This window comes from Malaya genurostris, chromosome 2 (genome assembly GCF_030247185.1).
Source record: "Malaya genurostris strain Urasoe2022 chromosome 2, Malgen_1.1, whole genome shotgun sequence".
Taxonomy (NCBI): domain Eukaryota; kingdom Metazoa; phylum Arthropoda; class Insecta; order Diptera; family Culicidae; genus Malaya; species Malaya genurostris.
In genome coordinates this window covers 345,419,047-345,445,412 of record NC_080571.1, presented here as the reverse complement: position 1 = coordinate 345,445,412, position 26,366 = coordinate 345,419,047, and the positions used below count along the sequence as shown (strand labels likewise).

The window sequence follows — 26,366 nt, the reverse complement described above, 5'->3', positions numbered from 1 at the left end:
GTTCTTAACTAATTGCCTGTCAAACTACACTAAATTGTTGGTCTAAGTAACTACAACAAGTTTGTCGAAAATTGTGTGACTCTATCTGTCGACCGAAGCGAGATATCCGTTCACAGCCCCGATCAGTCGAAATCCTAACGGGTGACAACTAAAATATTGGAATTTCTTTCTCAAGCTGTCAAAAAAAGACAAACTTACTTGAAGATGATCTGATTGATTGAAATTAAAGATACATTGTTCATTGTTGAAAAAAAAATTAGTGAACATTTTAAAACGGTCCGTAATCGGATGTTCGACGAAGCTTCCGTTTGATGTCGGAACAGGAGCGTTGTACGGCCTTCATGTCAACTCTGCGAATGCATCTCTTGATTCTTCCAACCAACTGTTTGCAATTCGTGGCTCTCCAGTTATTTTTGTACATTAAGGAGCTAAAAACCCCGAAGAAATCTTCGATTCGGCGACACTGAGGCAGATTGGTCGGGTTGTGGTTTTTGGGTACAAATGAGATCGAATGGGTATTCAGGAACAATTGTGTTTTATGGCGCAATTCGATGACGCTTTATCCGTACAAAACACGTATTATCCATCAGCATGATGTTTTCGACGAAACGGGATCAAAATTTTCTTCAAACATTCGTTCTGGTACACATCTTGATTGATTGCCAAACCAGAGGGCTTGAACCATGGCTTAGAAATACCTTTCTCGGAAATGGCAATGTACAGCACCACTTTCTGTTCAAACTTATGTTTAAACTTATATTTTATGTTCGGAGGTGCAATAGAACTATCCGTTGAATAGTATCGATCGTTTCCGGGAATCTGCGTCTTCGAAAGAGGAAAATAACTTTCGTCGTCCAAAACAAAACATTTTCCGGAATAATTTTTAATCAACCAGCGGCATTGGGACTTCAGCGTTGAAATCTGTCGTCAGTATATTCCGGGGCTCGTGTCTTTTTTCGGCACTTTATTCCGACTCTTTTCAACGTTTTGCAGATGTACTGGTGAGAACAGTTGAATTTTTTGGCGGCACCCCGTTGGCTCAGTGAATCCTTGTTGTTGAAGGCACGAGAAAGAGAACGAAGTCCTTTTACGTCCATAACTTTGGCTGGTCTTCCACTACCTTGCTTGCGAGCAGTTGTTGGGGATTTTAGGATATGATACAGAATCGAAGCCGCTACATTTTCGCTTTTAAAATGTTGTACCGTATACTTTTTGCCGAGATTTCTGTGCAGTTCGTAGAACTGTACAACGCGCTCGCGAAATACTTCTTGTTTCGACGGCATTTTGAGCAAAACTGAGCAAGCAAAAACAAAACAGAAAATACTAGCAGAACGATGAGAGAGAGCTAACACATACACACTCTTATTATTCTCTGAGCTCGTTTGTTGCTAAGCATACAGGCCTAGAAAAAATTCCAAAATTTTAGTTGCCACCGGTTATATGCTCTGGGTCCCGTTTATCGCGGTTTCCGGCAATAACGAATCCGGCAAAAACGAATACCGGCAAAACCGAATCCGCGTTGTACGAGACCCCACTGTATTCAGCTTAGGATTCGTTATAATGCTAGTGATACTACCATGGATTAATATGGAGCCAAAAATAAAATGTTTTTCACTACAAAGCGAGAAACTTCGCGATCGTTTTTCCGGATCTGATGAACTAATAAAACTACAAACGTTAGAGCAAATTCAGCAGTTGCAAGATTCATATGGGTGGTCTATAAAGTAAATGAAACTGAAACAAACGTATCTCCAGCAATCCGTTTTAGTTTTATTTATTCGACCAGTTCTACTGTCAAATTTAAAACTGGTATACACTGCCGTTTTATTTTTTCTATATTTGAAACACAGATAAAACGCTGCTGGGGCTGCCAGTTTATTTTGTTATAATTTCTAGATTCAAATTTTAAAACTGACATAAATTATGCATCTAGAACTAGAACACTCCTGAATATGCCCTTATGCACCAGTTCTACTGTCAGTACTATTGTTCTACAAAGCAAAAAATTCTGAATTCTTTTTATAACACAAATCATAAAATAAATGACGCTCGCATGGGTCGCTTACAGATGACGTAAATTCACAGGATTTTTTTGTAAAATTGTCGGACACAGTGACGTAGCCTGCTTGAAATAATTAATTCTTAGAAAAGTCAAGGATCGAACGAAAATATGAGTACACGAAAAACAGGTTCCATCAAACAAAAGAAGCTTCTAGGAAACCATTACGTATCCTTAATGCGGGTCGTAACTTTTCAAATTAGCTTACCGTGATGAAGTAGCAAAAAGTTTCCTCAGTAATCGAATCATAAAACATAGCGAGTGTGGGTGTAGCGACATGGATTCGCATGGATTTTATGTGGATGAATACGCTTTCCGGTCGAACTTTGTTTCTCTTATTATGCCATCCACGCGGATATTGCAGTTTTCTCATCCGCCTATGAATTCGACCAGTGCTCGAACAACGCGAACGAGAAATATTCAAATTAATTTAGCTACCAACTTGTACATCCTTAGCAGCTACACACTCTTACGCCTACTTAATGCAAACTGAGTCAGAGCAAAGAAAGAGTGTAAGCAGCTGGAACCCTTTTAGTCAATCTTCATTCGTTCAATTCGTTACTCATCCGTTCCATTACGGACCACTGCGTGCTGGTAGAACAATTCAATTAAGCGTAAACCAGAACGGATATGTTGAGTTTGGCAATCGATATCGACTGCGGTATCGCCCTCGATTGAGGGACTTCCTTATCAGTAAAACAGAATTGCGCTAGCTGCCACGACAGCCACAATGATTAATCACCGGCAATTTGTGGCTAAATTTGTCTATCTCAGCGCACCGGGGAGTTGCCCCCGATCCATCAGCCGTCAGTCGTGTAAATTAAAATCCCTCCGGGGCGATGTGGGTCGTGACGGGAAATTTGGAAAGCACGCGACCGCGATGAACTTTTGCCACCGACAAATGACGTGTCGTTTCTTCAGCTTGCTTGACATTATTAACGAAAGTTGTTTTCTAGTGTGTTTGACAAGAAGAGGTAACCCATCGACATCAATTTGGAAGCAGGCGGTGATCGCAGTAAGCATGGGAGTTGTTGAATCAGCATGGGCAGTCAAATTCTGTGATGTATGGTTCGTTGTCATCGATTTAAAGCGCACTTTTTCATTCCGGTGTCATTCATGGGCTGGTATTCATTGATGGATCGAAGTTTGATGCTATGGTAGTAGTATTTGAACGTAAGAATTCTACTCCATCTGGAGGTTTGTTTGGAGGAAATCCAACAGTTTTTTTTACCAGTTATCGGACATTCTTCTTGATGCTCTCCATGAGGTTTTGTAGAACTGTTCCGACGATATCTTTGCGGTTCTGCTTACAATCAACTATTGTTGAAAATCGCAAAAGCATTTTATTTGTTACTGTTTGACGAATCTTCAAGAGAAAAAACATCAGTTTATCTAGAAAAATGTACTAAACTAACTGATATTTCTCTGTTGAATTTCCGCTCAACGATTATGAAAAAAACTGCTTTTCCATTTTGTCACAATCCACAGTTGTTCAAAAGCGCAATTTCACGCTCTTAATTGATAATTGATAGGAACGTGGTTTTTTAGGTACAGTATCTTCAGCAAAGTTGCTCAGAATGATAGACGCCATCTTTTGGCTAATTTTATTTATGTCATTAATCAAGTGAGATAAAAATATTATTTTAGTTCAGAGCCAACATAAGGGCTAAGTTACTTCGACAAAGTTATTCAGCAATTTATTTCAAACAAATTTACTGAAGGTACTATTCCCGTAAATTGAGTGTTTTTCATGATATAATGTATTTTCTGAAAAGGTTGTTCTAAAACCAGTTTTTGTAAGAAAACACATATATTTTCAATTTATATGAGTTTTTCATGTTATACAAAGTTTGTTATCATTAAAAACTACACAATTTTCTCAAACATACTATGCTGCTATCATTTGAGTTTAATGAAACAGAACCATTTTTCATGTTTTTTTTTCACAAAATTTCAACTTGTCTATCGTCAAAAGGCGCAGAAAGGTGCAGATGAGACTACTGACTTATTAAACTACTTAAAAAGAGCTTTCATACCGTGGTTGAATTACTCGTCTGCGATCGTCTGCAGGCGAGATATGTTCTTTTCAAATATCCTTGTCCTTGGCATTTGCAATGATTAGTGTGCATTTCCGATTTGCATCGCACGAAAAGGGGCTCTCAGCAATGTAAAGCACACGTCTTACCTCTTCAAGAGTGGTATACTGAAAGTGGCGGTAACGACCGCGCTTGTGACGACAAAGCTGTGATGCCAGCTCTCATCGTGGATGTTTGCGCATAAGGTTGTTATATTAAGGTTCAGCGTGGGTTACCGTGGCTTAAGTACTTCAGCTGGTATCACACATCCGCTTCCTTTCCCAAAAAAAAAAAAAAAAAAATAAGGGTTATGAATTAGTTGCAACAATAGCCTGTTGTTACAGCTTCGAAGCTCAGCTCGACTTAGAACATCATTTCAGGAAACGGGAACTCACTGCGATTCGTTCTTTCCGAAATGCAATGTGTAGCGTCTGAATCGCTCTTTAATTTGATTGAGTTAAAAGAAAGCAAGTCGAAATTGTCAAAATGTATATCTTTTGTGGTTAGTGTGTAGGGTTGTGAAAGACATCAGCAGGAGTGCCAGTTATGCGAAAGTTAAGCAGCAATTGAAGGTTCTTCGAATGTTGCAACATTCATGATTCTGCTCATATATCTAACTTTAATGAGCTATCTCCATTATTCATGAAAAGAGATATTACGTGGTTCGTAGGGGAGGCACAATTTATATTTATATTCTAGTGGTTTTCACCACTCTTCCTGTACTTTGGTGACAAGTTGTTGTAATGTAGAGTTAATCTGGCATCTTTGGTTTGAATGTTGTGTATGTTTTGATGAAATTGTTTTCATATCCTCTTTAGTTTTTAAGTTTAATTTATTATAATTTGTTGAGTGTATAGAAAGGAAATTAATGCATTTCAATTTTCATATGATTTTATTTTCTTTTAGATCAACCGGATTTGGATACACGGAATAATTTAGTGAGTGTAATCGTACAGAAAAGCTGGTGTTCGTTTAGTTCGGGGCGGCCGATAAGATATATTAGAACTCGGCTCAGAAGACGCAGCAGTCTTTGGTTTATCTCCATTAGAAGGAACATTCGTTTGTGTACCACGCCAAGCTTTAATCTTTTTAGTGTGGGATACATGCCGCTTCGTTATTTTGCCATGCTCATTAGTGAGAACTAGGCTACCGTTCCGCTCCTCCAATACTGTGTGTCTCGTCGGGGAAAATCGCGAATCGCCTTTCAAACGATTTTGTCTTTCAACAACGACTTCATCTCCCGGTTTTATTCTGCAATGACGAGCACCACGTCGAGCATCTTCATGTTGTTTCCCAATTAGTTTGGCTTCGCGGTCCCTTTGTTGGAGAAGATCTTCGTCGTAATCTGATTCGCGTGGCTGAAGCAAGGGTAAACCTCGCTTAATTTTTCGACCATACATTATCTCTTCTGGTGGTACTTTCGTAATGCTGTGTGCTGCTGCATTATGTGCATTAACTGCTTTTTTAAGCTCTTCAATGTAGCTTGTTTTATCCGAACTAGCCACTGCCATAGCTTTATTAATTAACTTCATATAACTTTCTACTAAGCCGTTTTGTTGTGGAAATAGAGGTGTCGAGAAAATTAACGCAATATCGCGTTGTTCGCAATAGTTTGCAAAATCTTTCCCATTGAATGGAGGTCCATTATCTGTCTTCAAGACTTTTGGGTATCCTTCTTTATCGAATATGTCATCGAGTATTTTTATTGTACATTCATAACTAGTCGTTTTCACAGGTTTAGCTATGATGTATCTCGATTTATAATCGACTGCAACCAAGATGAGAATGCCTCCAAATTTTATATAGGGTCCGTTGAAATCTAGTGCCACCGTATCCCAAGCCACTTTAGGAAGAAATATTCGCTGCATTGGTGTTGTCTTCTCCGGTTTGCCGTTGACACAACAAAGTTTGCAGGATTCGACCCAGTCGGTTATGTCTCTTGACATTCCAGGCCACCACACACGTTGTCGCATGATACTTTTCATTTTCGCTATCGAAGGATGTCCCTCATGTGCTACTTCTAGAGCTCGAGTTTGAAGAGTTTTTGGCACTACTGCACAGCCGGTTTTTATAATCATCCCATTGGCCGCAGATAGGTCTCTTTCAACAGTGTGATATCTTTGCAACTCACGAGGCCAATCTCCTGTTTTTAAGGCATCCGTAACATTTTGTAATGTTTTGTCACGATTTGTAGCATCTCGAATTTCGGCTTCCGTTAAGAATACGACCGAATTTGCTTCGAGAGTTGCTAATTCCCATGGACTACTTTCTTCATCGAATGCAGCATCATCTCCATTGTAGAGTCGAGAGGGGGGGTCTGCTATGTTCTCCGTACCGCGAACATATTCAATATCGTACCGGTATGGGCTTAATCTAAGAGCCCACCCATCGGCACGAGTCAAAGCACGCTTTGAATTCTCCCTCGATCTGTTTAAAATAAATGCAACCCCTTGCGCGTCGGTGCGAAGTGTAAAACGTCTTCCAAGCAAAAAGTACGAGAAGTGTTCTACAGCCCAAACAGCTCCAAGAGCTTCTCGCTGATTCTGCGCGTATTTTTTTTCGGTAGGTGTCAAAGATTTGGAAGCAAAACTTATTATTCGAGGTGCTTGATTTGTTCCTTCTTGTACAAGAACTGCGCCTAATGCTACGGGGGAAGCATCCGTATATAAGACCGTTTTGTCGTTTTCTGAGAAAAATCCCAGTGATATCGTACAGTCAATAATGTTCTGTTTGACAATGCTAAATGCTTTTTTCTGTTCAATACCCCATGACCACGATTTTGATGTCGTTGCACTCCACAATGGGCTAGAGATGTCGGCGAAGTTTTTCAAGTACGGACTAAGGAATGATGCTAGTCCTAGAAAACTACGAAGTTCAGATAACGATGCTGGTTCTCTGAAGTTTTGCACGCATTTAATTTTTTCATTGTCAATGTGAAATCCATTTTGATCAAGTTCGTGACCTACAAACTGAATTTTGGTTTTGTCGAATTCGCACTTGGCTGTATTTAAAGTCAGGTTATTTGCTCTCAAGACTTGCAATACTTTCGCAACCGTCGCGTGGAGTCCTTCCAGGGTATCCGAGAATATGAGAAAGTCATCGATGTATACGATAATGTTATCACCAGCATTTTTGAGAATTCTCATCATCTCCCGCTGGAATATTTCTGGAGCGCAGTTTACACCAAACATGAGTCTGGTGAATCTGTACATACCATTTTCTGCCAAAAAAGTAGTCAAGTCTCTTGATTCTTCGGACAATTCTAGGTGATAGAATGCATTTCGTAAATCGAGTTTCGTGAAATATTTAGCTCCGTAAAGCTGGGTTTTCATTTCTTCTAGTAACGGTAGCCTAAAGTATTCGCGGTTGATCGCTTTGTTGGGAGCACGCATGTTCACCACGAGTCGGAAATCATTTTTCCCCTTAGCTACTGCGGACATGCCACTAATCCAACTTGGGGCAGATGTCACTTTCTCGATGATTCCTTGTGATTCCATTTCATCAAGCCTCTGTCGTGCTGCTTCTCTGTAAGCTGCTGGCACATTATAATATGCGCTTTTAGTTGGTGGGATGGTTTTATCGATGCTGAACTTGATTTTTACTTGTGGCATTTTTGGAAATGGATGTTGTTTTTGTAATGTAGTGCAGTGGTTTACTGCTTCGCCTATGTGTAATAGTCCCATGTCATTTGAGGTTGATCGCCCTAGTAACGACCGCGCACCTTTCGGTACAACATGGAAAACGGCTGGTATACCAGACTTAGCGGATCCTATAGCGGAGATAACTCCTTTAAAGGAACATTCGATGCACATTGGTTCTCGAGATCCGTAAGCGTGCAGTCTGCTATTGGGTGCCCTGACGATTTCCAGGTTTGCTTCCCCTGCTTGGAATTCACGTTTCAGTTGAGCCCAATCCGTTCCTCCAATTACGTTAACATCTGCGCCAGAATCAACGAGGAAGCGTATAGGTGCAGATGATCCAATAGAACAAAGGAAAACGACGTCTTCGAGTGAAAGAGCATTGACTATCTAAGTGAATGAATATGTGACATGAAATATAAAACAGTTTTAGTGATGTGATTCATCGGGTGTAATTTTTTTATTCAAATATAATTCGTAAATTTATAGTGGCGTTATTCATCAATATATACCTGTTTATTATCGTTTGCATCAGTATCGATTTCTCGTCTATTCTGCACGCTGTTGATCTGTTTTTGTTGACAGGCAGCCACGAAATGGCCACGCTTACCGCACTTGTTGCAGTTCCGGTTTAGTGCGGGACATATTCCGTTTCTGTGGTTGTAGAGGAAACATCGGGAGCATTGTGAACGCTTTCTTTGTAGTCGCCGGTTAGATTCCTCGTTGCGGTTTCGCTTTGTTGGAGGTCCACTATAACGAACATTCGGACGCTTCCAATTCGCTGAATCCTGCGGTGGTCGGCTCTGATCGCTTCGAATTTCCAGTAGGCTGGGTTCATCCCGCTGTTTAAGTTCGGATTCAAATGCCTCATTGCGTGTCGCTGATTGAACAATGAAATTCGTGTCGTAGCCGTAAGTTCTAGCTTGCCTCACCAGTTCTCGATTTCTGAGGCCTGTCAAGAGCTGGGCTCGAACGAATCGATCTTCGTCGTCGACACTGTAATTGCAAGATCTCACTTTGCACATTAACCGAGCGTGAAAGGCAACTGCTGATTCGCCATTTTCCTGTGTCATTTTTGAAAAAGCCTCATGTTCGGCAGCGGTATCCGTCATTGACCGTAAGTAACTTTGAATGTTTGTCACGAAGGTGTTGTAGCAACTGGAGTTTGCCAGGCTCGGGCGCAACTTAGCGGCTTTGACGATTCCTTGCATTTCGTCTCCCATAGAGAGGAATAGAAGTTGGGTTCTTTTAACGGGGTCGTTAACGTTGGCGAGTGAAGCCGCTATTTCGAAATTATCGACGTATCGGTTCCACTCCTCCCACATCTTGTTTGCTGCTATTCCACTAGGGAAATGTTTAAGGTGGTCCCAACGAATGTTTGATGAGGTACTTTCGATTCTCTCACATTGGTCTGAGCTATTAGTGAACTTCCAGCTTTTATCGATCTCATCAACACGTGCCGGTGGGGATTGAAAGCGGTTCAAAGCGTTATTAATATTTGAAATCATTGTTTCCATGCGGTCAATTCGATCAGCGTTTAGACGCTCCAACACTTTCTGATACGAATCGCTTTGTGGTACCGTTTCTGAGGTTGATAAGATGGGTTGAGGTCCCGGTGACGAAATCGGTGAGTTTGATGTTTCGATGTTTGTGTTACTGATACCTCTTTCACTACTTTCGTTCCCGCTAGATCTATCATTTTCAGATGAAACATCAGAATCACTGCTCGAGGATTCTTCGAGTACTGCTTCTTCGGATTCGTCTCGAAATTCTGCAGCTTGACTTTCATCGTCCTCTGATGATGAACTTTCGATGCGACGAACATATTTCCCCGGATAAGACATTTCGCTCATTTTTTTATTCAACTTTTCGCCTGTAATGAGATCACAAGAAAGGTTCGTTTCAGTTATTTATATCGTAAATTTTGGAGCGCGATTTTTGAAATCCACTTCACAACTGACATGTTATTTTTATCACTTTACATTTGAAAGGGTTGCTTCGCCGGAGCATGTCTTCAAAATCAGATTCGTTATACTTGCAGAATATTTATTTTTTTTGTTGTTTTTTTTTCTTTTTTTTTAGGGTTTCTGGCCCGCTAAATAAAATGCGTTAGTTTGTGCAGCGCGATATTTCTAATCCGCTCAGCGCGGTGCTTCTCACCCGCTCAGCGCAGTACTCCTGACTCGCTCAGCGCAGTACTTCTGACTCGCTCTGCGCAGTGCTTCTGACTCGCTCAGCGCAGTACTCCTGACTCGCTCAGCGCAGTACTTCTGACTCGCTCTGCGCAGTGCTTCTGACTCGCTCAGCGCAGTACTTCTGACTCGCTTTGCGCGGTGCTTCTGACCCGCTCAGCGCAGTACTTCTGACTCGCTCTGCACGTAACTTTAACCAGGCTCGACTCAAGTTTATCAATACGGAATGATTTTTTTTGTAAACTTCCCTCAAGTATTTTTGATTCATTTTTCCGCTTGAACATTGTGTGTGGACTCAAATTAGAAGCAACGAAAAAGTAATCAACATTCAATTTATGGTTTTCACTTTTATCTTAATATCTGAGTCGCCCCTTTTCGTGCACTGATATCTGATTTAAATTATGTATTTCTAATTTATTTATAATGAATTAAAAGACTGCTCCTGGCAGGATCGCCATTGTGCATTTCCGATTTGCATCGCACGAAAAGGGGCTCTCAGCAATGTAAAGCACACGTCTTACCTCTTCAAGAGTGGTATACTGAAAGTGGCGGTAACGACCGCGCTTGTGACGACAAAGCTGTGATGCCAGCTCTCATCGTGGATGTTTGCGCATAAGGTTGTTATATTAAGGTTCAGCGTGGGTTACCGTGGCTTAAGTACTTCAGCTGGTATCACACAATTAGGTTCATTGTATTCCAGATCAGATTTCAGTATATATTCATTACTATGGTACTTGTAACAAAATATGATTTTTTTTTTACACATTGAAGTCTATAAATTGAACAGTTTAGTAACTGTTTTGTCACGACTTTAAAAAAAAGATCATCAAATGTAATAAAGTTATGACATCTTCTGGTAGAGAAAAGTATAATCAAAACTAATTTTTTAGTTATTTGTATTTATTTTATGATAGCTCACAATGTTCTTAACCAGCTAAAATACTCTTAGCATCGTCTGACAGATTCTTCTTGGGCTGTTTTGGACATTCACGAATATTTGTAACCAAAGGATCCAATGAAACTAATAACCAATTTAGGGGATCCCGATTCGTAGGTGATCTGTATTTCTCGCATGTATAATACTCTCGAAATCTGTATGAAAGAAACTTCCTAATCATTGTGAACAGTACAATATAGCAAGCGTTTATCGATCTTCACTTCAATTGATGAATAGAGAATATTTATTCGCAGAGCCTTTCTATAGAAAAACTTACCAAAAAATGACATAACGTAATTCGACATAATGATTGCCTTTTTTCAAAGTCGTGGCTTCTTATCTCACTTTCAAAAAAAAAAAAAAAACGTCTGACAGTTGCTTTCAAAAAACGTCAGTTATGATTACTAAACTTTTCTATTTGTAGACTTTGATGTCCATAAAAATCATTTATTGTGAGAGTTACCATGGTAACGAATATATCCTGAAGTCTCCACCGTTGTTTTTTCACCAATGCAAATGACTGGTAGCTGTGACATAATCGCTCTTGTCGAACGCGAAACTAGCTGTGCAGACGACACAAAACACATCTGCTAGCAGTGGCGATAGAATCCAAACTGATTCAATTTTTGTTAAGAGGTTTCTTTTTATGTGATTTCGTTTGTAGCTTTTTCACTAATGGGCGGTCCTAACGGCTATAAAAATAGCCGCATACAGAATTTTAATGTCGATTATTTTATTTCAGAATTGCATTTCATTGAAAGAAACTATCAGGGTGCTGTACGAGATTCATTCCTTCCTTTCAGAAGGACCAAATTGTGGAACTCACTACGATAATAAGCACTGTTCGGAACATTTTTCTCGAACGATTTGTTGTACAGCAGCAGATATTTTGTTTTCTTCCTCAGAACGCGTTCTGATTGGCTGGTGTTGACATGGGTCAAATGAGACAGGTTTTTCAATAGTGTACTATTGATATACTTCAATGCTGTTGCTATACACGTTTAAGTTGCGAGATTTCGATTCTGTTGGTAGTTAGATTATATAAATTCTTTCACAGATCACTGAGCTATGAGCTTTAAAAATACGAGAAAGGCAAACGCGCCTTATAAACATTTCAGAAAAGTTTAATTTTGAATTATTTGAGATTATGTCACACAACTGAAAATTTTATCATAAAATTGTGATCATATTTCCGATGGCATGTAGCAAAAATTATGTTGATTCGTTAGATACAACAGGAGATATTCACGATCAAAAACTTATCACTCTCTCAGAGGGTAAATTTTGAAAAGGCATCCCATAGTAAAGCAAGTCGTATTCACGACAAAATATTATCTGAAACAGTTCTTAACACATTTGGCATATTTGCGGAAACCTGTGATGTATTCAAAAATGCCAAGCTTTGTAAATTTTAATCTTTGTATTAGATGAAGTCAAATATCGAACATGTAGCAAGATGTTACAAGTGGCTACAAAACTGAAAAACCGTTCTTAATCCACCTAGTGGTGTTATAATGCCTTTCTCTTCTTTCATAACAGTCTCATGGAAATATGTTTCATACTTTTATTAAATAATTTCGGATACTAATTTTGACACCAACTGATTCAGATTGATTCGAGTAGTTCACAAAAGCATGCTTCAGTGTTTATGTCACATACTCGCTATCGTTTTTCCAATCAAGCGCTTGGCATTTACGTTGCCTATTTATATGAGAAGAGTGGTGCTAATCTAAAAAATACCCTTCTTAGTCCACTTAGTGGAATTTTCATAGATCTTGAAAAATCACTGAAATGGAAGAAACCTTGTAACAATGTACAACTGGGTGCACTTGTGTTGCTGAAACAGGACAACCTCCCACCGTATTTGTGTAACATTGGTCGCATAGTTAAAACTTACACCGGAGACTCTGGGTTCGTACGTGTTGTTTTGGTGCGAACTGCTCGAGGACTGTACAAACGGGCCGTTACTGAGGTCCGTATACTACCAATAGAAACTGTGGACCATTCCCATGACGGGATAACAGCAGATCATCTGAATCTCCAGTCAGAAGTTGCATCAACGGAGGCAAATGATGACTTGATCACCGGTGCTGAACGACAATGAACTGTTGAAACGGAGGGTTTCAACGGGCCCCGGGATGTTCCGAACAAACCAATTATCTTTTGTAACTACTGATTATTGAATTATTTAATTTAAGAGTGTAGTTAAATCTTACAACTGCGTTTGTTGACAGCAGGAAATTCGGTCAATTTACATATACAACGAAAGGCCATGAAGGCAAACTTGATCTACAGTTAGTATCAATATAACCGATTAATAAGAAACACGTTGTTTTTTTTACTTCGCCATTGTTTCACCCGTACCGTTGGGATAGCTCGAAGTAATTTATCGTGTGTTGAAATTCTCCTATCGTCGTGTTCCGTTGCGAGTGTCAGACCTGTCGCGAAATCTGCCATCGGTTTGATAAGGCAGATTAATTACTGAACAGGAGTATACGCGCGAGAAAAAATTGTTCTGGTTTATATGAAATAAAACTAACGCGGTTCATTTAAACAGCAAACTTAGTTGTATCATTATACAAATAATACCATAGATAAATTGAACCAAGTTTTTTCTAGATGTGAAGGTATAGCAGGATTGAGTCAACGAGAACATTCCCGATAACATTAACCCAACTTTGGTTGACATGTAAAAAATTGTTAGTTTATTTCAACAATAAACTCAGTCGGAACAATTATATTTTTGGTTTGGTTGGACCATAATTTTGATTCAAATCAAACAGAGATCATTGTTTTTGTTGAAGGGAGAAATTGGTTTGAAACAATCATATTCTAGCTTGAAATGAATATAAATCAAATTTAAAAAACTACTAACTGTTTTGTTATTTTAAACATGTTCAATTTCTCTGCGTGTATATAAGCAAACTGTACAGGGTTGCCAGCATAGCAAAGCCTTGGTATTACATTCCTTTAGTGGAATTTGACCTTCTGTTTCAACAGACTTCGCAGCCGATTCAGAGTGTACAGAACTATTGCATGGTTAGTGCTACGATTCTACTGACACTACGAATCCTTCCAGGTCGGGGCTCGAACATACGACTACTGGTTTGTTAGACCAGTGCCTTATGCATTGAACCGCCAACCCGGGACATACATTTTATTATTTTGATCAGAAGTTTTATCACATTAATCTATCGTATGGGTTGAACATTACATGGATTCCAATGAACAATGAAAAAATATTCAACTTTCACAAAGATTGAATGTCTGTGTGTTTGGCAGCCTTGTCGAGCCAATTTTATTTCTCTCTCCTTTTTCAGAATGCTATCAGGAAACCAAAGCGAAAAAAATGGCGGATGCATTGAAACTGACTTTGTTTCACAGAAAAATACAAGACTTTATTTTTATCGCGATAACATATATGTTTTTATGTACTAATCGCATCTAAACTAAATTATCTAGACTTTGTCACGGTAGATTTATGATACAAGCCTTCAAAGCCGAGATATTCGATGAACAAGTAGAGGTATGCGTTTCCGAGCGTTCCAATTTTCAGCAGTTCTTCAGTCAGAAAAAAATACAACACGACCGCTAAACTCAATGAATCATTCTGAAGGTTTCACAGAATATTCTCAACTAAATTTCGAAGACATTGTCAGGTGTGTTTTTCTATATTCTGCACCGTTTCCAAGAAAATTTAATTTGAAACGGGAAAATAGCAAAAAAAACTACCACTTTACGGTACTGTCTTCAGCCCTTAAGGTGAAATGTAGCGGAATGCGAAAATCGCGTTTTTGATCAATTATTCAAAAACAAGACAGATTTTCAAAAAACCAAAAACACTTAAGTTTTCGAAATCAAATTTATTATAACTAAGTATTCTTAGAATTTTGAAATTTTGCTTTGCCGAGCCGTAATTGGTTTTTGAAGTGTATAAACGGTTACTGTTCCGTTCCACGGGGATGATTTTAGAACTGAAAAGTAGTGTTTGTAGCAGAATTTCACAAAGAATCTGAAAATGCAACTCAAAATTATAAAATATTAGCTAAAACAACCGAAATTTGAAAAAGTTTACTTAAACTTTTCCGCATTTTTTTTATTGCTTGCGCGCTGCTGTTTCGTATTGAGGTGGTGTGAGAAACGCACGGTGGGCACGGTGGCATTATATCGTGAGCAAAAATTACATGTAAAATTATGACGCGAATTTATGCAGCATTGGGTTTTGTGTTGAAATAAAAACGAGTTGAACACAACAAAATAGGTATTGTAAGAAATCGCTTATTTTCTTAGTAACTGTCATTTATAATGCTGTTGATGAAGCAATAAAGCTTGGCTGTGTAATATAGTATAACAGGTATTATTTTAGATTGAACCATATTGGGAGAATACTGAATCCACACCAGGAAAATTTGTGGGTGTGGAAGTCTTGGAATTACATTCCTTTTGAGAAATTTGGCCTTTCTGTTTTAACAGACTTCGCAGCCGACTCATAGCATATCTTCGATTACATGGCTAGTGCTACGGTCCTATTGACACAACGGAAATAATACTTTCTACTTATTCGAAGATGATAATGAAAGTCAATGAGAATGGAATATATTGGCATTGAATGTATTCGATAAGTAAATTCGACCGCGCTCTATCATGCGAGTCAAGTAAATACTTTTACGTAGTAAATTCTATCTCATCGGCGGGAAGAGCCTGGTGAACGACTGGCAAAGATATCGAAAATACTTGAATGTTCTCTTGTCTTCAATCGTTCTTTTGAAGGAGAATCCATGCTTGCTACTAAACTCAGGCATATACATGGTTAGCAAGTTGGTCAATACATATACATATAGCCTCATGTTAGTCATTCATAATTACTCATTATTTATAGCTCTAGTGTAAGAGTAATCACTAACAATAACGATTGAATTAGCATATATTCAAAGTGTGAAGGATTCAAAAATCCATTACGTCCAGTCTTTTTTACCAATATAACGAGAGGTAAACCCACTGCGCTCAATCATTGACAAAAGTTCTTGTTTCTATGTGTCCGTTTTTCTTGGTATGCTTAGTGCGACGGTTCGTTCAACTGAAGCGGATAAAATTTTGCGCGCATTTTATGACGCTACATTTCACCTTAAGGCTCGGAATTCAACTTCAGAATTCAGCTCTAGAATCACTTCGACTATAGCATTGTTTTTCAGAACCTTTGCGATCTCTCCTCCCTTCTTTCACGTTCCATTGCCGATAACTTTTGACTGTGTGCAAGAGTTTTAACGCATTTTTCTCTACTCAATAATCAAACTTTCCGCATTAATCCGCTGTCAATAGTTTTCTTTTGCTGTAATAACTAAAAGATAGGGAAAAAGTATTAAAAAAAATGCCAAGCTTTGTAAATTTTAATCTTTGTATTAGTTGAAGTCAAATCTCGAAAATGTAGCAGGATGTTACAAGTGGCTACAAAACGGAAAAAATGTATATTCAATGTGCAAAACGATTCCAAAATCTTTGACAGTGCGGCGAATCGAATGAGCAGCGGAAAATCAAAAGTCCGTTCCTTGGCGCCTAATTAAATGGATCTCGGAAATGTCACAGTATATAATGGAGAACAGAGCGATCAAATGAAAAAAATTCTTTGCTCAAAAACTAAGCTTGTTTTGTGGTTGTTTTCAAACCGTGCTCTTTACGCAACCCTGTAATTACAGGGTGATTTTTTAAGAGCTTGAGAACTTTTTTAAACAATAAAACGCATAAAATTTGCAAAATCTCATCGGTTCTTTATTTTAAACGTTAGATTGGTACATGACATTTACTTTTTGAAGATAATTTCATTTAAATGTTGACCGCGGCTGCGTCTTAGGTGGTCCATTCGGAAAGTCCAATTTTGGGCAACTTTTTCGAGCATTTCGGCCGGAATAGCCCGAATTTCTTCGGAAATGTTGTCTTCCAAAGCTGGAATAGTTACTGGCTTATTTCTGTAGACTTTAGACTTGACGTAGCCCCACAAAAAATAGTCTAAAGGCGTCAAATCGCATGATCTTGGTGGCCAACTTACCGGTCCATTTCTTGAGATGAATTGTTCTCCGAAGTTTTCCCTCAAAATGGCCATAGAATCGCGAGCTGTGTGGCATGTAGCGCCATCTTGTTGAAACCACATGTCAACCAAGTTCAGTTCTTCCATTTTTGGCAACAAAAAGTTTGTTAGCATCGAACGATAGCGATCGCCATTCACTGTAACGTTGCGTCCAACAGCATCTTTGGAAAAATACGGTCCAATGATTCCACCAGCGTACAAACCACACCAAACAGTGCATTTTTCGGGATGCATGGGCAGTTCTTGAACGGCTTCTGGTTGCTCTTCACTCCAAATGCGGCAGTTTTGCTTATTTACGTAGCCATTCAACCAGAATTATGTAGACCATAAATCGGGCGTAAAGCGCGAAACACATTTCGAACCGAACACTGATTTTGGTAATAAAATTCAATGATTTGCAAGCGTTGCTCGTTAGTAAGTCTATTCATGATGAAATGTCAGAGCATACTGAGCAAATAATAATGCATGAAAATCATAACCTCAAAAAATCTGAGCAAATACTAATGCATGAAAATCCTAACCTCAAAAAAATCACCTTTTATAAAGGATTGTTGAATACCTTCCTGAAGATAAAACGCGAGGGTAACCATGGTGACACCGCATTCAATTTCAATCGAAGTAAGCGATTTACGATTCCATTCGCCATCGTCTCGAAACTATACTTTTCAGTTTGCTTCTGGTCGGCTGGAAAATTCCAACATCAAGAAAAGCAGTTCACTGAAAAAAATTATTTGACTGGGAACCAATGTCATCTACTTATTGTTGTTGAGCTTCGAAGAATACAAGTAAACGGTCACCCCAAACAGATGCCACATTTTGGGTGAGGAAGCGAAAATAATGCTCAAACAATGTAAAGCCGAAAAGTGCGATCTAATTGTACCCATATTCATACAGTCTACCAGCAACGTGTAGGTAATAAACTGTATCGTGAAAAACCGTCTAAACTGAAATTAATTTACATAATCGAATTTATTCTAGCGGGCGTTGACAGGTTAATCCCTGTTAAATCGTATTAAAGCCGAATGTCTCTGTGTGTGCGTGTTTGTGCCGGGTTGACCTGGATGAGCGGAGTACAGAGAAGTTTTGCCAGTCGCAGCAGCAATAAGCAATAAGCCGCTAGCAGACGGCAGACGAGCGAATTTCCTACAGGCAAACGAACCGAAGCACTTGCAGTCTACTAATAATTCTGAGTAAAACCGAGTAGAGAGTGTAAGCGTAGGTGTTGGTACCTACAAACATACACGGACCGTAGTGGATTTCCATAAACCATCTTCTCCCTCGGCAGTTTCGTTCTCAGTCTGACGAGAAACTCGGTTCGTTGCGTACGTAGTTTTCGTCGATTTCGTCGGTTCGGTCGGGGATCCTTCCTTGCAGGTGGACTCCGGCGCGACGGTGCTGTCTGTGCGGGAATCCAACGACGGTATCGACTTGTGATTGATTGGTGGATATTTTGATTGGAAGCGTCGTTAGCCAAAATAAACCAACTTGTTGGCAGTGGTTCGTGTGTGTGTGTTTGGTGCCATTAGAATTATTGCTCCGGCCGATCCAGTTCACTGCCTACTGTGTTAATTTGATTGTGAATATCTTCTCTCTGCAATACTGTGATACTGGGATCGTAATCAAAGCTATTAAACGGGTAACAAAAACGTGATGAAAAATATGGAAATTTTTAAGCTAAACTCTCTTGCGGGGTGCCAATGTTTGTCGATGTTTGACCACGGCACATTTGCCACGGACTGCGCGACGAGTTTTTATTAATAGATCCTCGTTATTCGGTTTTTGTTGTGATTGTTGTTCAGCGTAGTATATTTTTGTTTTTGTGAACCCATGTCAAAAAGCAACAGTTGCTAGACGAACAATAACGGAGTGAGAGATTAATTGTGACAGGTTCCGGAATCGGTAATGGGCCAAAACACAGACATCTGTCCGTTTTCGGGATTGCTTCCGAGTGGTGAGGCATTTGGTGGGGATCGAACCCTGGAGTTTTGTTATTCCTAACCACAAATTTATGTGGTTAAAACATAATCAACATAGAAGGCGATGGAAACAAGACAACTTCTAATGACTGATTTTTCTCAATCATCTATCGGTAGAAAAGAAATTAGTAAACTTTTCGTTAAATCCGTTGATTTACAAGTAGCAGAAGGCAAACAGCATAAATGTCAGTAGGGGAGAGCGTGTCAAGGAAATTTTGAAGCTCCCCGGGGAGCAGTCATCAAGGAAAGTTTTCCGATTAGGGTATCACAAAATTGTTTTGTGATGAATCATCTAAGTTTAGGAAAGAAATGAGGGAGTGATTGCGTGAGCGATATCAATTATGATGGCGCTTTGGATTCAGCTTTTGATCAGTTGATTACGGGGAGAAAAGCAGTAATGCGCAGGGGTGCTTTTATTGACTGGTTATAAATTTGTTGATTGATTAGTTGTTTGTTGCGATGTAGGTCAAGAACCACCGGTACATTAAGGAGTGTGTCGAAAATAAGCTATCCACATACATTTGTGTTGTACGCATGTATTTGTGATGATTTTTTATGCTCAGATCACAGCATGCTGTGCGTTTCGCTGTCAGCTATCGTTTGTTTATTTGTTTGTGCGGTTGAAATTCTGCGTTTTCAAAATGTCGCGTATTGAAAAGGAAGTGAAAATTAAGGTTCTGGATACATGGCTAAGTGAGAAGGGAAATTGACGAAGCGGTTTGGAATTTATCATGCCAGTGTTAAAACCATCATTAATAAGTTTGGGGAACACTATTCTTCGGATGAGCTACCAGGAAGAGGCAGAAAACCCGGTTCTTCCAACCCGAAACTGGACCAAAAAGTTGTATTACTAATCATGAAGAGCAAATCAATGTCAATATTTGATTTGGCCAAAAAAGCAGGAACGAGTGTTGGAATGATCCAGCGTATCAAGAGGCGAAATCATCTGAAGACCTACTAGAAGCAGAAAATTTCGAAACAAAGTGTAGAACAGAAGAAGCGAGCAGGAATCAGGAATCAGAACAAATTGGCTCAAATGGCACGTTCCCCTTGATATTTGGAGATTTGTGCCTTGCCATCAATTTGTTTTTAGCATCATTTTCCCGATATATAAGAGGGAAGGATTGAAAGGAAATGGTAAGGGTTGAACTAGGAGGATGGGAAAAATTGACGACACAAAAACACATAAAAGCAGAAGTAAATTCTGCACCCCTAAGGGATGCTGAACAATCTGCTGAGGATCACATTTAGTGGAAGCAGAAGGAAATTCTGAACCTCTACGAGGTCCCGAACAGTCTGCTGTTAATAAAACCTCCAACCCCCGAGAGGATTTAGAGATCTTACAAAAGCGACACCATTCTGCACTCCCGGAAGAATGCAGAACGACTCGCAGTATGTACGAGCAGAAGTAAATGCGGTACCCCCCAGAGGATGCCAAACAATCTGCCAAACCCTATTTAAGGTGAATACAGAAGGGATTCATTCACTCCAGGAAGAACGATGAACCCTTCTGACTATAGCTCCTTACCACATTGGGTGAGAAACGAGAGAATATCCTTCAATTTTAGCTCCGCATACACAGACTCAACCATGTATGGAGAACCAAAAACCCGGATACGTAGCTGCGTCAATGCGGGACAGTTACATATCAGATGATATGAAGTACCATAATCGCATTCACACAAATCACACGAATAATACTCAGCACGTTGAATAGTAGCCATGTGATAATTGAGTTTGCAATGTCCAGTCAGAGCTCTGACCAGAATACTTCAATGATACTTGGAGAAATGCAGTAGACACTTTGACATTTTCAGATTTAAATCTGGTAGAAATGCTTTTGTCTGAGCGCAAGTTTGCAAGCTGCGCCAGTAGCTGGCATGTTTGGATGCAGCCCAAGAACGTATCTTGTGCTTTATCCAACTAGTTGAAAGTGGTAAAGCTGGTTCAGGACCAACGAAATCATTCGTTGCACCAGCTCTAGCCAACTCATCAGCCCATTCATTTCCAGTAATACCAGAATGGCCGGGTACCCATATGAAGTAAACAGCATTTGAAATGCTGAGGTCTTCAATTTGAGTTCGACATGCGATCACTAGATTCGACCGTGAGTCATTCGAACTGAGTGCTTTTAAGGCTGCCTGACTGTCGGAACAAAAATAAATACGTTTACCACAGATCCTCTGCTGAAGTGCCGATTGTACTCCACACAGAATTGCGTAGATTTCTGCTTGGAACACAGTACAGTATCTACCAAGTGAATGAGACTGCTCCAGCCTATTTCACGACAGTAGATACCAGCACCAGCACGACCATTCAACAGAGAACCGTCCGTAAAACAAACTATGTGTTCATCAAGTTGTCGTTCCAGACAACCAGACAATCATTCCTAACGAAGAGGATAGCTCACTTTGAATGTTTTAAAAGGAAAACTGCATGTGAGAGTTAGGTCACTAGGAGCGAGTAAATACTCATCCCACGGAACCATTTGAGACCACAAGCGAGTGTGACTGGTAGCATATTCTAATGGGTTACTGTTCCAAAGCCCTGTAACCCTAAGACGGTATGCACAAGATAATGCTTCTTGTTTTAGGAACACATATAGTGGTTTAATGCACAGTAGCGCCTCTAGAGCAGCAGTAGGAGTTGTCGTGAATGCTCCTGTCATCGCCATTAGGACCATCCTTTGGAGATGATTTAGCTTTGACTGAACTGTCGCGACTTCTCCTTTCTGCCACCATACAAGACATCCATATGCTAAAATTGGTCTAACGATAGTTGTGTAGATCCAATGAATATATCTGGGTTTGAGTCCCCATGATTTTCCAAAAGCTCGTCTGCATTGGCCGAAAGCCATGCAAGCTCTTTTAATCCTGAAATCAATGTGAGCAGACCAATTCAGTTTTGAGTCAAGAATAACCCCGACGTATTTAACTTGATCGACCACAGTGACCCCTGAAGCAAAGAACTGCAACGGACGAGCTCCTGTAATTATCCTACGATGAGTGAAAAGCACCATTGATGTTTTGCCCGGATTTACAGATAATCCAAACCTGACAACACCATTGTTCAACAGATCGCAGGGCTTGCTGCATTAAATCAAAGAGAGTGTTAATGCTTATACCGGTCATCAATATATGATAATCGTCGGCAAAACCATAAGTCGGAAATCCAAGGTTATTAAGTTTCCTTAACAAACTATCAGCGACTAGGTTCCATAAAAGTGGGGATAGTACACCACCTTGAGGAAAAACCCAAGATATTCCGTTCACGACTGCAATGTTTAACCTCCTGCAGCCATTCAGCCATCGGCACGGAAATACACCTTGACTTAGGAGTTCCTATTTTTGTGGCCTTTTACGACATGGAACAGGAAACCAGTGGATCAATTCTTGGTAAAAAATAATTCCGCCGGATGCCACACGGCTTACCTGTTTGGTGGACTTATACCACCGGTACAGGTGGACCGTAGCGTTATTCTTAGCAGTTGGGAAACCGCTACCGACACTACACGGCTATCTAGGCTGCTCAGAGAGGGAAGTTAACATTGATGGTCAACTTCCATGGATGGCCGAGCAGCTTTACTGTCGTCGTTGGGGAGGAGGTGAGCGATGCGGACAGGTCGTTTCATATGGATAAATTCGGTCGAAATGTACTGGTGTGGCAAGCAAATCCCCTTATTCTGAATAACGTCGTATCGATTTTACGATCGTATTTCATTTGTATTCCTAATAACGCTAGCAAAATCAAAGGTAGCTAGGATTCGATCGAAAAATCAATACGTCGTTATTCAGAATAAGGGCAAATGTTCCTGTGGTTTAAAGTCAACCTTTTTTACACTACTGGAACTATAAATGCAGAAATCTATCGATCTGAATGTCTCTAGAAGAGATTGCTGTCTTTATATAAGAAGCATAGTACATCTCCACTGTTTTGGCCGGATTTAGCGTCGGCTCACTATGCAAAAACCACTCTCAATTGGCTTGGGGAAAAGGATATAAATTTCGTTGAGAAAAATATCAATCCATCAAATTGCCCTCAGCTTCGACCCATCGAACGTTACTGGGCAATCGTGAAGAGGGTCTCCAAGAAGACTGGTTAGGCAGCTAGGAACATGCAGGAGTTCAAAAAAATTTGGGCTCAAGCGTCCAAAAATGCGATGCAACACTTGTCCGGAACTTGATGAAGAGCGTTCGATCAAAAGTTCGAAAATCGTGAAGAAATAACTTAAATTTCAACCGGGTTTCTTTATGCTCAAGTTTAACCTCGTACAACAAAGGATCAATTTTTAGTTTGAATAAAACATCGTGTTTTATCGTAATTTGAACGAAAATTGGTGGATAGCTTATTTTTGATACACCCCTTAGTCCCTGTTGGGATCGTTGTGATAGAAAGTCTTTTTAGCAAACACGCAGCATTCATATGTGTATAATCTCGCTAAAAGCTAATGAGTTTTATTAATATTTTTGTGTATAATTCAATGAAATAAAAACTTACATTTAAGCTAACCTCACTTTACGCGAATTCCCAACAATCATAATTATAACTGCACTTATTTTACTGTAAATATATGTATATAAAAATTCATTTATTCTTGTTCACTTTAATAACCTTACTTGCAATCCAAATGTTGTGATACTAATACGCCTAAATATCTTCAAATTTATTTAAATAATTTCGTAATATAATTATCCACAAATAATCGCACGAGCACTTCACATGTCTACCATTTACGTTTGACATTTCAGATTTGCCTTCAACGGAAGTATTCATCATAACAGGTTGTGTCGAGAGGGGATCTCAACAGTCCCACTGAAACAGTGGGATCAGAAAAAAAATATCAGCTTCGATGTGTTTATTTCAACACGAAATAAAACTGAAATTATAGTCCTTTTCTGGATTCTAATGGTTAAAATATAGTTGAAAACTTTGAAAATTTTTGTTTTCAAAACATCAGAACTGGTGTTCAAAACACCTAGAAATGCAATAATGAAGATGTTGATTTATAAATTTGGCAATCACTTATTTATAAAGGGATAATAATAATAGTTAGAAATGATTTTCAGTTTTGTGCCATTGTCAGACTTGTTCAGTTTGGTCTATAATTTAATCATGAATGGGCGCCGGCAAATGTGGAGGAAAATCCACATTTTTATCGAAAAATTGTGTTCAGTCACAAAGCTCACTTTTGGTCGAGGATACGTTGACCGGCTTTCATCAATTTTCTCAATTTTTGTTTTGTTTTTGCCTTTCTCATATAGAAAGGCTATGCAATCGCTGTGAAACCCGACTTTACAACCGAGGCCCAGAGGCCCGAGTGTCATATACCTTTCGACTCAATTCGTCGAGATCACAAAATTTCTCTCTTTCTCTCTGTGTGTGTGTGTGTGTGTGTGTGTGTGTGTGTGTGTGTGTGTGTGTGTGTGAGAGAGATGGTTTGACCGATTTTCACAAACTTAGATTCAAATGAAAGGTCTTATGGCCTCATGCAATTTTCCTAAATATCGTTTGGATCCGACTTTCGGTCGCGGAATTACAAGGAAATATGTGCATACTTATCAAAAAATGCGCACTCATTTTTCAACCGATTTTCACAAATTAGGAAGCAAATAAAAGGTCTTAAAATTTCACAATTCCAATCTACACGTTCAGAATTCAGTTCCAGAGCCAGAATCGGAACGTAGCAGTCAGTGTCTTTTAGTCTCAGAACTTAGAATTCAGGCACAGAATCCATGGCAAAAATTAAGTTCCAGAATTCAGTCCCACAATCCAAATCCATACTCAGAATTCACCTTCAGGATCAGATTTCAGTTCCAGAAGGGTGGATGTAGATATCCAAAATACGTCTCCCTTCTGGAACTGAAAGTGCCAAGTGCCTTTAAAAAGGGGGTGTAATGTTTGTAATGGCATAACTCCGGAACTACTTAACTGATTGCTATCAAACTTGATACAGATACTTTTTGCTCTTAAGAGATGGTCATAAGGGTATTTTTGTGGGGGAGGTTCCCTCATGATCATGCGCTACGCTCCGTAGCAAGTGTCCTTAACAGGGGAGGGGGGGGGAGGTCTTTGTAGAAATGGTCATATGTGTATTTTTATGAGAGATGGAGCGTAGCAAGGGTTAGCTAGTTAGTTGTTTATTTTAGCCCGGTTTCAACCTATCGGTCATTTACCGCGGGAGCGTAGCAAGAGTTTTTTTTACAGAGGGGGGGGGGGGTCTATGACCAAACTTATCTTGACCAGAATCGATACTTTTTGAAAACCATAGAAACATTTTGCATTCCGTGGGTATGATTATATGGGGGTTGGATGTACTTTAAAAAAAGGGGGTGTAATGTTTTTAACGGCATAGCTCCAAAACTACTAAACGTATTGCTATCAAACTTGGCATAGGTACTTCTTGCTCTTCAGAGATGAATTTTGAAAAACTCAAATATGGTTTTAAGAATATTTGTGGGGGTGGATAGAATTAGTGCCTCTAAAAAAGGAAGTTTAATGTGAAGTTTATAGAATTTGCAATAAAACGATACTTCTAGCTTAGTAGAGATATTATAAGCGCGTCAGATGATCCTAATAGCATTTTTAAAAAGGGAGTTTTAGGGGGTGGATAAAGAAAGGGTCTCATCCAAGGGAGGAGCAAAGCTCAAATTGTTAATATAATCGAACGATTCTCCAAAACAACTCAAACTCAATAGTTGCACTATTTATGTACCATTTAATTCATTCTCAATTCTCAAACTCACCATACTTAACTAGGTTGGATATTTTAAGATGGGAAGGGGGGGGGGGGGGGGTCAAAGTTCTATAACAACTCAGTAAATTATCACCAAACCTGGCACAGGTACTTTTTACTATTCAGAGATGTTCACGACAAGCTTAGATATTCATTACAAAGGTTTATTGTAACATTTTCTTATTCGTCGTCAAACAAGATAATGGGAAGGATTCAGACTAGGAGAAGGGGGTCTTGAAAATCAATTTTCATCTTGATTTTTTTATAAAATACGAGAGGGGCAAGAATGTCAAGATTGTGCTAGCTAGTATTGCTATCGTTAATTTGAATTAAGTAGTACTGCTGCCCTTATTGAGGTGGTCATAAGGGTTATCATGGAAAAGAGCTGTTGTAGGTTCACTAAAAAAAGGGGAGAAACGATGCATCTTGACAAATAGAGATACTACTTTTATGTCAATGTAGATTAAAAGGTTATTTTAAGGGAGAGGGAGTGCAGCAAGTGCCCCAAACATGAGAAGTGTAAGGTAAAATTGATTGAATAGCAACATAAAACTACTCAGAGTATTACACTAAGTAGGACAACTTCGGGAATTTCGTGCGGCATTTTCTTCCCGAAAAATTTCCGAGCAACGCCGGGTCATTCAGCTAGTTGAAAATAAAATTGAAAATACGTT

The 26,366-nt window shown here is 39.4% G+C and overlaps 1 protein-coding gene across 6 annotated transcripts in view; it reads left to right on the top strand.

The window, feature by feature from the left end:
- LOC131431957 (P protein-like) overlaps positions 1-26,366 on the top strand; it is a 105,092-nt gene that overhangs the window by 42,055 nt on the left and 36,671 nt on the right. For 3 of the 6 annotated variants that reach the window (XM_058597950.1, XM_058597949.1, XM_058597946.1), the window contains exon 1: positions 18,094-18,619. The exons of 2 other annotated variants lie outside the window; for them this stretch is intronic. The gene's annotated coding sequence lies outside the window, so the exon portion shown is untranslated. Of the gene's footprint in view, positions 1-18,093; positions 18,620-26,366 lie in introns of those variants that run through there. One more of the 6 variants, XM_058597948.1, reaches the window with a different exon arrangement.